Consider the following 12,075-nt stretch of genomic DNA (forward strand, 5'->3'; position numbering starts at 1 on the left):
AATCTAACTATGGACACGGCTAAGCTGTTCATGTCCTGCCTGCACGCCTGGGGTCTCAACCAGCAGCTGGACGCCATCTGCCTGGAGCGGCTGGGCATGCTCCGCCCACACTGCCCCATCTCCTTCGGCCTGATCTCCAGGGGGGGCCACATGTCCCTCATGCTACCCACCTTCAAGGTACATGACACCGACGGCTGACGGACGGACGTGCCGTCCCCTCTCACCTGTGTGTCTCTTCCTCCTCTTCCCAGGAGTCTCTGCTGCGCCAGTTGTCCCTGGCAACCGGACGCAAGTTGACCCTGTCGGACATCGTGGGGAAGGGGAACATACGGCGTGTCCAGGGCTGTCACCACACAGCACCTCCTGTCCGTCATCTCGTTGGCCAACACGCTGATGGGGATGACCAACGCCACGTTCGTCGGCGAGCACATGAAGAAGGCGCCAGCCAGGTAACAGACACGGAACATGTCGGAAAGGTCTTTGGCAGGAACTCACCAGTGATACATGGGGAGATAAACTATCTATCTATGTAGACAATCTGATTTTTCTTTGTTGACCAGCTGATGGCCTTTGGAAACTGACACAATCAAACCTTTTGTCTTGTTCTCTTATTGAGTTGCGTGCGTGCGACTGTCTTTCACGTATTTCAGCACATTTATAGCTCACACACACACACACACACACACTGATTGTCGTATTGAAGTGTTTTTGTGTCTCTGAGTCGCCTCCACTCTGTTCAGACTCACGACTGCATCCTCCTCTAAAATTCAATAGGCTGGAGCCTGAACACGCACACACGCGCACACAACACACACACACTCACACACATACACACAGTCTTCGTATGTTTGTCTCTGTGTGCGTGTGTCTGCTCCCTTTAATATTTCATGCCTCTTCTCTGGGTTCCTCCTCAGGCCTCCCAGACCAGGAGGAACCCCGGAGAGTCCTCGCCGGGCGCCGGATGCTGCCCCCCCCGCCCTCCAACCCAGCGCTACAAGCTCAGATCAAACAAGGTAACTACAAAAGGAGGGGTCTATGCTGCACACCTCCCTGGGGCCCTCTAGTTTTTTTGGGGGGGGAGGGGGAGGGGGGGCCATGAGGACTGGCCACTGACAATAGAACCCAAAGACATTTTAGAGCAGACAGCGTGTGTGACTCAGGGGAGGGGGGGTCACCTGTTCACTTGATGTTCACCCAAACGTTTTTATTAAGGATTTAATTCTTTTGGTTATCGTTTAAGGGTGATGAATGAGAATTGAGGACCCCCCCCCCCCACACACACACACACACACACACTCACTCTGTAATGATTTGTATTATTGGACTGATTTATGTCCCCAAAGCATCATGCTGCACAGCTCAATACCTGAATACACACTCTACACACACACACACACACACACACACACACACACACACACACACACACACGGCGCCCTCGGGTGCTGCGGGGGCCTTTGTACCATTGTCACACCCTAATGGAGGCAAAGCGTGACGGGCACGTGGACGTATTCACACCACACGTCTATTCACACCGCCATTGAGCGGGAACGCTTGGCCGTGACCTCTGCCCTGTGTGTGTTGCGCGCGTATGCATGGGTGTGTGCGTGTGCGTGTGTGCTCACCCTCACAGACTGTGTTCTGAAATAAACAGAAATACACTGTTTAAAAAAATGAGGGAGGGAGGTGTGACACACACACACACATCCTCATCTATCCCACTACTTCAGACTTTCTCAGGACACAGGTGGGATGTATTCAGACCTGACTGAACATCATCACGCTCATGTCAGGTGGACTTTCAGACTTTAATGATCGGCTCTCTGCTCCGTCACAACTTCCAGATGTTTCTTTTTTCAACTGTGATCAGACGCGGCTGCTGACGTCCATCTGCTTCGTTTCTTCTTCCTCTGCTGTGGCGGTTTCTCTCTCCTGCTGATGTGCGCATTTGTCTCTGCATGTCTGCAGCCACCGGAGAGAAAACACACGGCCATTGTCTCTCTCTCTCTCTCTCTCTCTCTCTCTCTCCTCTCTGCGGATGGCTTTGACTGTCTGTGTCGTCTCCGTGCTACGTGTTTCCCCCTCGTCCAGTATTTGAAACGCCACCTGTTGCTCTTCTCTGCTGATGTCTGAGCTGTGAAATGTTAAGTTAGTGTTTTGGAGAAGAAGAACCTTTGACCCTTCCACACAGACACCATGGCTGATACACGTGTTCCCAGTGTGTCGATAAAATGCTGGTGTCACAATCTGAATTTTCACTTTCCAGCTCAACTCAACTCGTTTGTTTTCCATCAGTGAAAGAACTCGCTGATCGAGCAAGAGCTGATTGGAACATGTGACATGTGCCGGCCTCTGAATGGTCACAGGAGGGAGGGAGAGACGAATCTACCGCCATTTTTAAATTCCGTCCGTTCTTTCTTCCTTGTGTCATGTAGCGCATCCGCCATTGCTTCTGTTGTTTGTGTCGCGTACACAACCGCAACAGTTTCATGCAGGTGTTGCTATGGCGACCCCGCTCACGTCGAGGAGTGGTGGGTGATGACGTGTCTGGAACATGAGTTGAGTCATGAGAGAGCTGTAACACAAGAGTTTCCTGATGGATTATGTTGTTTTTCTGCTTCCTGAAATGTTGTTGTTGTTCATGTGCCTTCGTTGATTCGTCACTTTTCTCCACAGGAACTTCTCGTCCTCTTCTCTCTGATCAGTGTTGATTTGTTCTTTCTCTCCGCTGCATTCGTTCTCCGTCTCTTCCTTTCTTCCTCCTGTCCACTCGTCCTCTCTGTCGTTGACCGTGTCTGGTTGCTGTTTTTAACCTCTTCCTTCCTTCTCTTCCTTTACAAGCTGCTGTAGCCACCACAGCCAGCACCAGCTCTGCTGCCACGTCTGGGTCCCTGGGGGCCCCTGGGGGTCTCCCTCGGGGGGCCCCCAGCTCCCCCGGCCCTGCTTCTTATAACATCCCCTCAGTCAATGAAGGTACTGACTGACCTGACGGCTTAGGAAACGTCTTGCAGCTTATTTTTCCTCCAATGGCTTGGTGTTTCTGCTCCATCTTCGTCCTCTCTCCTCCTCCTCATCTCTTCTTCCTCCTCTCCTGTTTTTCTTCTCCTCATGTCATGTCTGTGGAGTCGAAGCGTTGCAACCAGTGTGCTCATCCCAGATGTCTGTGCAGTTCCGTCGTGGTGTCTGTGTCCTCGTCCCTGGTCGTCTGTCTGATGTGTGTGTGCGTGTCTCCGCTCAGGTCAACACACTCTTTCGCCTTGTGGCACGTTTCAGCTCGGATTGTTCACGCGGGAATTGAACCTGTCATGTTTGAAGTCCAGGCCAGGCCAGAGATCCCAGCTGAGCGTTCCGTTAGACGTTCCTGAGCAGCCGTGAGCTGGGAACCCCCTGTAACATGCTGGTGAATCTCTCTGTAGCTTGAGATGCTACGCTAACGTGGAGTTTGACAACAAGACGCGTTGGGCACTCCAGGCTGTTTGGCTTTGCACATCCGTTGCCGTGGAAATGACATGAGGTCTCTTGATGCCTCCAAGTGAACTGGACTGTTGCAAGCGGCGTCATGTTTCAGGGGTTGGCAGGGAATCTTTGGTCTGAACTGGACTTCAGTAGACCAATCACCAGGATAAAACATCAGACTTGTTGCTTCTGCTCCAGAATCTTCACCAACCAAACGTTCTGTGAATCCCTTCACCTCTGAGCCCGACCACTGTGGAGTCCCTCAGAGTGTGTTGACCGCATCTCCCATCCTCTGCTCTGCATTTGTTTCCGTCCCGTAGAACCTGTGTGCTCCTCCGTCCACCTGTTCGTCCGTCCAAACGTCCTGACCTTCCTCTGCTCATCGTCAGCATGTGTCGCTCCTCCACCCGACAGAATTCATCCACACAAAAAAAACTAAATTACACAACCAAATCCATCAAAGAAATATAATTTGTATTCAGCAACAATTTAAGTACGTTCTCTCCAGTTTAACGTTCACTTTCCGGTTCTCAAACACAAACCCTTCAACACCGACGCAATCGCTGCCGATACATTGGCACTAGCATACTTAGCACTAGAAGTACTGTGATTACGCGACTATTTGTTCTATCAGAAAACGTCCATTGGTTCCTGAAAGATGAGAAGTTCCCCTTCACATCCTAGTTACTGTAATTACAACATAGTTGTTCTCAGGTTTCACAAACCATTCCATGTTTTCGGACAAATAGTGATTATGGTATTCCAAAATATGCTAACGCCAATGTAGCGCTAGGAATACCATCGGTGTTGAAGGATTTCACAGTAGTTTTTTTTACTTTAGCAGTTTTAGGACAGGAAACATGCAGAGACTCATTCCTTCATAAAAGTCATAATGTGAGCAGCTTTTGTAATTACTAGCCAGTTATTTTAATAACTGTTAAATGACTGACTGACATGGGACATGAGAAAAAGTTTAAACTTCACGAGTGCGCAGTTTGTTTTGTTGATGGCGGAAATGATGCCAACCAGAGACCTCTGAAAGTTTTACTTTCATTTTTAAATATTCGCTTTCTGCTCAGGAAACAAGTCACATGTCAAATTTGAGCTAGATAGTTTGTGCTGGGTCTCTTTCTCTCCTGTGTGTTTCAATGGACCAGGTACGTCTACGAGACGTCCTGGCAAAAAAATGCATTTTGAAATTCTTTGCTGCTTAACGGCCATTTTCCCTCCATCTTACACACACACACACACACAAACATGTGTGGACAGCTGATGAATATGGTTTTTGTCAGAGCTGTAAAGTGTGTGTGTGTGTGTGGTGTGTGTGTGTGTGTGTGTGTGTGTGTGTGTGTGTGTGTGTGTGTGTGTACAGTACAGACACATACAGCATATATACATTTATATTTATATATCTGGTGTGTGCGTCCAGTATGACTATATCACAACTGTTTGACTCAATGACTCATCGTCATTAAGAAAAATGCAACTGTGAAAAAGTCGTCATTAAGAAAAATGCAACTGTGAAAAAGTTGTGATGTGTATTTGTTTCCAAATCCTTCATGGTGTGAAATCATCGGCTGAAATACAACAATAACTTCATTCGTGGTTGGTTTGTTGTTTTTTTTTTTGTTCAACTGCATTTTCAGCCTGTTGAATAACTTCCCTCTGACCAGCAACAGCCAGTGTGATTCACTGTTCATATAGTTTTTTGTAAGATTTGATGCATATCAGAGCCATGTACAGAGGACCAAGGCTGTAGAAAATCCAAAATAAATACACACGTAAATAAAATTACCAGCTCAAGTAGTAATAATAATAATAAGGAATTAATCCCCCCAAAATACTACAAATATATGAAGGCATTAGTTATTTAAAATTGTGTCCTGGGTATTGATTTTGGATTTGATCAGTTTTGGTCCTCCCAAGTCATGTGAACTTCGGTAAAAAAAAACCCCACTCACTGCTCTCATGTAGAAAATGCTGACTCACCTGGAAGGAGTGGAAAGATTTCCGACTTTCCACATCACATCTCAGCTTTTTTTCTTGGCTAAAAATCCAAATAAATGTAAATAAAGAAGTAAATTGAATGAAATAGTTTAAAACAGTTCATGTTTGTGGCCTTTGACTGTTGGTCGAGAGTCACCACAAAGATGTTTTGACAGCAGTGAGATTTGTGAGGTTTCACATGCAGATTCATGTATCAGTGCTCGTCTTTGACTATGTGCGCATGTGTTTGTGCAGGTTGGAGTCAACTGGCAGCGATGCACTGTGTGATGCTCCCTGATCTTCTCGGCCTGGACAAGTTCAGACCTCCTCTGTTGGAGATGTTGGCGAGGAGATGGCAGGACCGCTGCTTGGAGGTAACACACACACACACACACAGTCTATCCATCTCTGGCTCCATCACTAAGTTGTTTTTCCATTTCAGGTGCGAGAAGCGGCTCAGGCTCTGCCTGCTGGCCGAGCTGAGGAGGATCGGCCAATCAGGGCGCAAGGACACCATCGACATGTGGGCGCCGTACCTGCCTCAGTACGTGGACACCGTCAGTTCCCGTAAGTACTCATGGCACCACATCATCACGCACAAACGCTGCGTCCCTGCATCCGCCCAGGTGTGTATGTGTGTGTAGAGTACATGCGGCTGAAGAGTCTGAATCTCCACCTTCTTTCACTAGTAGCGTACTTCTCTGTATGTTGTATGTAAACTGTGTGTGTGTGTGTGTGTGTGTGTGGAGGGGGGGTTGTCGATGTTCTTGGGGGTAGAAGTCGGGGGGTGTTCCTCAGGGGGGACTGTTACCACGGAAACAGGCACCGGTCAGTGTTGTGTTACCGCAGGCGGGGGAGTGATGGACGGGGTGACCTCAAGGGACGGGGGGACGATGGACGATGGGGGGTGCGAGGCGAGGGCGGTGGAAGGGTCGTTGAATCTGATCTGTGAGCAGTAACGGACTGAAAACCGAACGACGACGCCTGGAAATCCTGGAATATTGTGGTGGAGTCTAGGAAACTGCTGGAACCTCTGGAGACATCCCCTGAATGTGTCGCTGCTCTGTCGGCTGACACACACACAGGACTGAACCATCCCGTTGATTCAGTCCTCACAGCCTCCAGCTCAGCCTTGGTCCTGGACACAGTCAGAGCGAGACAGTCACTGCAGATTGGTCAATGGTGTGTGTGTGTGTGTGTGTGTGTGTGTGTGTGTGTGTGTGTGTGTGTGTGTGTGTGTGTGTGTGTGTGTGTGTGTGTGTGTGTGTGTGTGTGTGTGTGTGTGTGTGTGTGTGTGTGTGTGTGTGTGTGTGTGTGTGTGTGTGTGTGTGTGTGTGTGTGTGGTGAGGGGACGAGTTAACTAAACCTCAAACACCCATATTCAGTTCACACACTTGATTAAACAAAGTCCCATCATTGTTCACACACACACACACACTCTTTGATCAGTGAGGTCAATTCCCAGTTTCCTCCTTCTTTCTGTTTCTCCTCCTTTCAGTGCTCATCAACCTGCTGCTGTCACCTCCTCCCTCCTTTCCTCAACCCCTCGTCTCCTCTTTCGTGGACGTTCTTCCTTTTCCTTGGCTCTCCATCACCTTCTTTTACCCCGTCACATCCTGCTGTGTACCCCATCACCTCTTTCTCTTTGTATGTTTCATTCTTCCATGTGTTGTTTCTTGAACTCTTTTTATCCATCCCTTCACCAGACTCTCCCTCCTTCACTCCTTCAGGTGTCTTTACGTCCGGGATCTAAATTCTGAATATTTTCCATGAAAAAAAATGTGAAATGAAATTGAACCTCACAGGACTAAAGCAGAAGTATGCAAGTGCGTCAGTGAGTCAAGTGCGTGCTCGCACACACGCACACGCACACACACACACTCACACACACACACATACACACACACCGTATAATTTGTGAAGAAAAGCAGGGATGTGTTTTAAGTAGAGGAGGAGCGAGAGCAACAGCCTGAAGTGAGGAGGAGGAGGAGGTCCTGGAGGTTAACAAGGCATGCTGGGAGCTGTGTGTCATGGCTGACATGACAAGCTTGACCTTGGAGCAGGGTAGAACGCCTACTCACCCCCACCGCACGCACACACACACACACACTAACCCCTCTAACTCCCCCTCCACCATTCTACCCAGTTCCTCCTCTGTTCTGTTTCATCTCTTGTTTTCTTGTTCTCCTCCAGCAGTTGACTTATAACTGCCTCCTCTGTGTGTGTGTGTGTGTGTGTGTGTGCGCGCGTGAATTCAGAGCAGAAGCTCAGTTCAAGTGTGTGCCTTTTCAACCAATCAGAGCTGAGCATCAATTAGGTTTTTATCACTGAATGGGATGAGAGTGGTAACGTCCAATCAGCTTTGTGTGTGTGTATGTGTGTGTGTGTCAGAGATGAAGGGGCATGTGAGCAGTGTAATTAGAACATGAAGCAGAAACTTAATAACAATTAATCAATAATCAATATCATTACAAACTGTAATGATGTTTTGGTTGTGTTTGATCTGTGAATGATGATTATTTACGTGTGTGTGTGTGTGTGTGTGTGTGTGTGTGAGAGATTAGCCCTCTGTCAGCTCTGTGGCTTCATTCATTAGTGCGACATTGTTCATTAGCTCAACTAATGAAACACTGCTGCTAATTGGCAGCAGAGAGATAAGAGCTAAAAGAAAACAGAAGTGCGTGTGTGCGCGCGCGTGCACATGTGTGTGCATGTCCATTAACTCTCCAGACACCACAGCTCCAATAAACCTTTATTAGCTCCTTAAGCAGGACAATTATCCAAATCACCAGGATCAATGAGCCGTGAATCAGTGGTTGTGTTTGTGACACTTTTTTGTTCTTATTATGGGATGTTAACAGTCGGTGTTTGTGTCCAACAGCCAGCACAGGCGGCGAACCCTCCCCCCCGGCCCCGCCGCCTCCTGAGGCCCAACCAATGGAGCCCAAAGCTCCTGAGGAGGAAATGGATGTGACGGACGATGACATCACAGCAGGTACGGATAGAATAATGAAGGAACAAGAGGATGAGGAGATGGTGGGGGTGGGACAGGAAAGGTGAAGAGGGGAAAAAAGACAGATGTCGACAGCAACAGAATCACTCCACTGCACGCTGCTGTTACCACGGCGATAGACCCATCACCTGACACTACTTTCACACACACACACACAGTTCAGTACATGCAGGTGACAACAGTTACTGCTCAGTGCAGCAGCTGCAAAACCTCACTGACCAGAGAGTACACACACACACACACACACACACACACACACGTCTGTCAGTGTGTGCTGTAATTGTGTCCCCAGCAGTGTCAGGGGATGTCATTAGGATCCACAGCAGAACAGCGTTCTACACACACACACACACACACACACACACACACACACACACACACACACACACACACACCGGTTTTATTCACTGACATGTGCTCGAACACACTCAGTATTTAGTTGCAGCGACCCGCTGACACCAGAGGGACGACTGCTTCCACAAACTCATCTGCCCCTCTTGTGGGGGGAGGTGGATAGGGAGGTTCACCCCAGGGAGGTCAAAGGTCGCTGCCGGACATGCAGCCCATCACCCTGCGAGGGGGGCAGGGTGATGGGCTCACACACATCCATCCTCCGTGTAGTTCTGAGCAATGGTCACGCAATGATTTTAGTTTTCATCCCTCGTCCCTCTCTTACCCCTGGAGATGAGTCCATGACGGTGTAGGCAGAGGTCAGAGATTGGAGGTCAGGCTGACCCTCACCTCTCAGTGTCATTAGCCCAGTTGTGATTGGGTTAGCTGAAAGGCTAGCCTGCCTTGCTAATCCAATCCCAGGACTCTGAGGGTCACCGGGGTCAGCTCAGGTTTCTGTCACAAAAGAATGGTGCCGGTTTGTTTGTCAGGTGACGTTTGTCAGCGGCACCTCATTCACCAGTATATTCATATCTTGTTTGTCATATTATCCTAATATTAGCTGTAGCACTGAGCTAATTCACACGTTCACACACACACACACACAATGCAGCAATTTGGGGTTCAGTGTGTTGCTAGAGGACACTTTGACCTTTGACATGCACTCTGGACGATCTGGGATTCTACGGTAACTCGGAACCTTCGTGGACGACCTACGTAGGTTTTAGCAACGTGCTATGCTGTGCAGTCACAGTACTGTTTGAGATGAGGTTCACTGTCTCCTCTGGGATACTGACACACACACACACACACACACACACACACCTGTCACATGGTTGAATGGACAGTGTGATAGCCCTCATATGAGGAGGGGTGAAGTGTGTGTGTGCACAAGGTTCATGAAAGTGTCACTAAGATGAAGCACTGCCCTTGGGTGTGTGTGTGTGTGTGTCTGTCTGTCTGTATGTGTGTGTGTGTGTGTGTGTGTGTGTGTGTGTGTCCCAAACACTGATGATGATAATTTCCCCTCAAACGGTCTCGTGTAGAACTCGTCCCAACCTGTGGATCGATGGTGATCGATAGAAAACATAGATTGTTGGTTGACGTGTCGATTAGCTCTCCTGATTAATCAATAAATGTATTAATAAAAGCCACAGGTGGATTCTGTTCCCTTCACGTCCAAACCTGTGTGTGTGTGTGTGTGGTGTGTGATTCCCCATGACCTGGCCCCCACCCCTTTGGTGAGCGAGCTGATCGCTGGTCGTTTGTCTTAAGACGCTAAAATACACTTAACCTTCAGAGGACTCCACTCTGATCTTTTTTTCTCGATCAACTTAATTGTGTTTTCAATTCTTTTCTGTCTCCTGACATTTTCTGTTAGTACACTGCCCCCGCCCCCTTTGTTTCACGGAACCTTTTGTTTAAACTTGTTTTGTTGTTGTTGTTGTTGTTTTTACCTTTTTCACTATATCTGGTTTCTCACACTTCCATCCTGACGCTGACTTTCTCCTCCGATCCGCCTCGTTCTCACACCCGTCTCCTGCTGATATTGATCCCCCCAATCCCCTGGTGATCAGGTTTTACCAGTCTCATCGATTACCATTGGAGGCAGAACCAAGGTGCATAATGGGAGGACGCTGGCGCTTCAGTGTAAACCCTCTGAAAACCACATTTTCACTGTTTATGAAGATATAAATTATATATATATCATTTAAAATTGTGTGTATATGTATATATTGTATTATATACATTTTATTATATTACATAATATATATATATATATATTTATCATATATAATACATAAATGATCATATATATATATATAGCTGAAATTCTGTCACAGAAAACTCAGTGACATTTGTTTCCAGCGGTGGATGGACTCCACAGGTTGCTGCATTAACCCCCCCAAAGCATAATGTCATTTCAGCCAGAGAGCGTTTTTATCCCAATTGCTCCATCGTTTTTATGACAATTTACCCAAATGTCGGGGGGCAAGCAAAGGGGACCCCCCCACACACACTTTAGTTTATTGGTTTACATTCGGAGGCTCGTCAGCCAGCAAACAGGATTCAATGTCATTACGATAGATCTCATGGAGGCGGTCGGCCGATCAATGCGCTTCAAATATCAGTCAGCCCGTCCTCATAGGTACGGACAGACAGGAAGTGGTCAGATGACCTCAGCCCGCGTCACCACCCACAAGCCAATCGCTTTACATCTGGAACTTTCCATCAGTCATCTGTGAGAAGTTGTTTTCCTCGGGACATAAAAACACAAGTTGTAAAGAAAAGATTTACAATCTGACGAGTCGCAGATCGTCCTTGTACAATCATCGGACGCGCTCACTGGCAGCATCCATGTTGTACTCAGTTCTTCTTCACTGGGAACACCCTGCATCAACTTCTGTTTGAGTGTGTGTGTGTGTGTGTGTTTTTATTTTGAGTAAATCTGAACTTTTTAGTGATTCAGGTTGAAGTCCATCTGTAATTCTGTTATCTACTGGCCCAGTCTGGCCCAAGGGATTGATGCCATCTGTAATCCATTTATCAGAGACGGCCGGCCGCTGGGCTGCTCTCTGACAGCTGGGACAGCAATCTGATTATATGGGACCAGGATATAGTATGGAAATATGGGGGGAGGGGCACACACACATACACACACACAGTGAACGAATGTTAGAATTCTGCTACAGATGTAATTACTTTTTTTTGTTCCTGTGTCCTCACGCCCTGTGTCCTCACTAACTCTGTCCATACTCACTCTTTCCTTACTCACTCTGTCCTCGCATCGTTTTTGTCCACGAGTCACCAGCTGAGTCACTGATGTCTTGCTGATCAGCTGACTCAGGGGTATCTCTGTTGACCTTGTTGTTTTTCGTATGTTTCACCTCCTTCAGGATCACATGACACTAAAATCCACAAATCCATACAGATCACCAGGAAATAGACACAGCCGGGAGCGCCTCACTCTTCCTTTCTCTGTCCATGTTCACCTCACACATGAGTGCATGCATGCGGCGTGGTTAGCAGACGCTTTGTTCCCCACAAATCTATAAAATGACTGTGCTTGTTCATCCCAAGAAAGAGGAAATAAGACATAGAGTGGCGTGTGTGCGTCTGTGTCAGGTATTTATGTCGTCCGTATTGGGCCTTTTACGGACGGTGTGTGAGGAGCTTCTGTCTCCTGCTGCGACACCAACACACACTCACATCTTCCTCTCAAGGCTGTA

Source organism: Lampetra planeri, unplaced genomic scaffold, assembly GCF_965212315.1.
Source record: "Lampetra planeri unplaced genomic scaffold, kcLamPlan1.2.h2 scaffold_693, whole genome shotgun sequence".
Classification (NCBI taxonomy): Eukaryota; Metazoa; Chordata; class Hyperoartia; order Petromyzontiformes; family Petromyzontidae; genus Lampetra; species Lampetra planeri.